Raw genomic sequence first — 3,333 nt, 5'->3', positions numbered from 1 at the left:
CTGGGTTTGTTAACACCCACTCTTTTCCCCCTCCCTTCCCCTCTCCCGTGTCCCCCCACCACCCAAACCATCAGTCCTGTTGTTTTCTCCTCTGAATTGTTTATCCCATCTATTTTATTCAGATAGACATGCAGAGACAAAAATAAGCACAAAAACAAGACAGAGCAAAACAACATAAAAGAAAACAACAAAGACAAAAATTAGAAAAGCCTACAAATAGTTCAAGGTCTGTTTGTTGACCTTTAGGAGTGATTTCCAGTAGAGTCTGATGGGATGCCACACCCTGGCCCCCACAGTGTATTTTTGGTAATCCCTGGGGACTTCATTGCTTTGCTTCCCTTGCTGCTCTATTGTCTGCCCTTAGTGTTAGCCACGGTGTGGTGGGGTCAGATCAGGCACAGTTCCTGCTACAGTGTTGTCCCCTGTAGCACTATGGGTCACTGAGGGACATTGTGTCTCATGGTAGGGCTGGCCCTATGGTCCTCTCTGTGCATTGGCTGCTCTGAGCAGGAATATCGTCCTTGGGGCTTTGTGGGCCAGGATATGTTCTACTCTCTCCTTCGCTCTTTGTTTGCTCCTGTGTGCTCTGATCAGATATGCCCCTCTCCCTGAGCTGTAGCTTCAGCGCTGTCCTCTGAAGTGTATTCTTCAGGTAGAGAGGAGGGGGACACAGACATGTACATGTAGTTGGGACTGGGGCCAGCCTCATAGACCTCTCTATTGGTTCATCCTTAATTCTTGCTATTTTAACTTTAATATCTTTCTGAACCTTGCCCATTTTTAAAATAAATCATTTTATTGGGGGCTCATACAACTCTTATCACAATCCATACATACATACATCTGTCAAGCACATTTGCATATTTGTTACCATCATCTTTCTCAAAACATTTTCTTTCTACTTGGTATTATCTCCTCATTTTTTCTCTTCTCTCCCACTCCCTCCCTCCCTCCCAAACTCTTGATAATTTATAAATTATTATTATTTTTCCATGTCTTATACTGCCCGATGTCATCCTTCACCCACTTTTCTGTTGTCCGTCCCCCAGGGAGGGGGCTATATGTAGATCATTCTGATCAGTTCCCCTTTTCTCCCCTGCTTTCTCCTTACCCTCCTGGTATCTCTACTCTTATTATTGGTCCCAAAGGGTTTATCTGTCCTGGATTCCCTGTGTTTCCAGTTCTTTTCTGTACCAGTGTACATGCTCTGGTCTAGCCGTATTTGTAAGGTAGAATTGGGATCATGATAATGTGGGGAGGAAGCATTAAGGAACTAGAAGAAAGTTGTTTGTTTCATTGGTGCTATACTCCACCCTGACTGCCTTGTCCCATTTTTAGGAATAAAAAAAGTTCTTATTTTATTACACCTCTTTATATTATTATAAGTTAACATTTTCTTTGTGGAGATAGGTCTCTTGACCTCAGATCACTGACTTGTTTCATGAATCTGATGTGTGTTAGAGCGGGTTGTGTGTTAGAGTGGGTTGACTAGAGAATTTTATATGTATAAGAAATTTTATATGTATAAGAAATAGCTTTTTATATGTATAAGAAATAGCTTTACCTAAAAGAGTAAGTGTATATTAAGAAAACATTCCTGCCCAATGCAGATCAAGTCTGTAAGTCTGAAATTAGCCCGTAAGTCCAATACTAGTCCATAAATTCCTCTTCAGACTCACACAGGGCATGCAATCATGTAAAATTCAGGAAGGTCACAGGACAATGTGTGCAAAGTCTTGTGGATCCAGTGGTAGTGGAAGCATGTCCAAGGCAGGCGCAAGTCTTCCTGTGGCTCAATGTATTTTCAACAGGAAGGTGAAGAAGTGAGAGACAGGAAGTTCCTGGAATCCTCATGAGAAGGCATCCCACAAGGAGGCATCATCAGATTGTGACCTGATTGACAGGCTAGACTCCACCCCTACACTTATGCATCAAGTTGACATGACATTCCGTAACTACTACAGGATGGTGTTCTTGTTAGTGCTACTACCACACTTGCCTTTGGGGGTTTGCTCCTCTTGGGTGGTCTGGAGGAAAGCAGGACCTTTAATTTTCAAAATGTCTCTTTTAAAGATGAAGAGATATCCAAAGCCATTATGGAAGCATTGACAGCATGACATTGGCCTGGCTGATGGGAGGGTGACTTTAAGGTGCCAGAACAGAGGCCACATGCCCTGGGGTGAAACATGTATAAGCTAAGGCAGTAGTAGTAGGAATGGAGAACAGAAGGTTCGAGATGTTCATGAAATAGAAATAGTGGTTATGGACTCCTTTTAAAGGTGACAATAATCCTTGTAGGCTCCTCGGGTTTATGAATTATTTCACTGAAAGCTTTATTAAATCTGTAAATACAAAACTAGGCACAAAGGTCTTATATAACCATAAAAATTTAAAATGTTGTATAGGTAGACAGTGAATATAGTTAAAATGAACATTAATATAGCAGATGGTATTTCCAACACAGCTAGTTGCTATTGATTTGGTTGTGGCTCCTGGCCATCTCAAGTCTGTCAGATTGGGCTTCACAGGGTTTCCACTGGTTGGTTTTGGAAGTAGATTGCCAGATCTTTCTTCCAAGGTGTCTCTGGTTAGACTGGAGCTTCCAACCTTTTGGTTAGCAGCTGCAGTGCAGTGACGTGACATTCCTTTGCTCTCCCTTCCATAGTCTTTATAACTCTCACTCAGTTACTGGGTGGGGATATGACAATAAGATATGATATTATACTCACTCACTGCCATTGAGTCCACTCTGGCTCACAGCAAGGCTCTAGGAGAGAGAACTGCCCTTGTGGGCTTCTGAGACCACACATCTTTAGAGGAGTAGAAAAACCAGAATCAAACTCACAGCCATGTAGTAGTCAGTGCTGACTCCCAGCGCCCCTCTGTGGGTTTCTGAAACTATAACTATTTATGAGAGTAGAAAGCCCAGTCTTTTTCCCGTGGAGTGTCTGGTGGTTTGGAATTGCTATCGGTTCAACACATTACCTACTGTGCCACCAGGGCTCGGAAATAAGGTGTACAACTCCCTAACTCAAGCATTAGTCGGTTTTGCCATTCTGGGTATAAAAGTGAGCCACCTCAGAAACAGGAACAGGGATCCCACAACCATCAAGAAAGAAGAGCGATCAGCAGGACATGTGAGAGATCCCTGCTTGAAGTGGGGGTTGCAGCAGGGGCACCAGATGCCACAGCACGGAGGCCCTGAGATAGAAGAGAGAGGGGTTCCCAGTTCTTATCCATACAAGAACTAGAACAGAGGAGCAGCATGGAGACTCGGGGAGTGGCAGGCTCACTTGGCTCATAGAATGAGTAAAGCAGAGCGCTTTCAGGAAA

This window comes from Echinops telfairi, unplaced genomic scaffold (assembly GCF_000313985.2).
Source record: "Echinops telfairi isolate 266 unplaced genomic scaffold, ASM31398v2 ScPeMD7_443;HRSCAF=831, whole genome shotgun sequence".
In the NCBI taxonomy this organism is placed as follows: Eukaryota; Metazoa; Chordata; class Mammalia; order Afrosoricida; family Tenrecidae; genus Echinops; species Echinops telfairi.
This window is presented reverse-complemented; position numbering follows the sequence as displayed.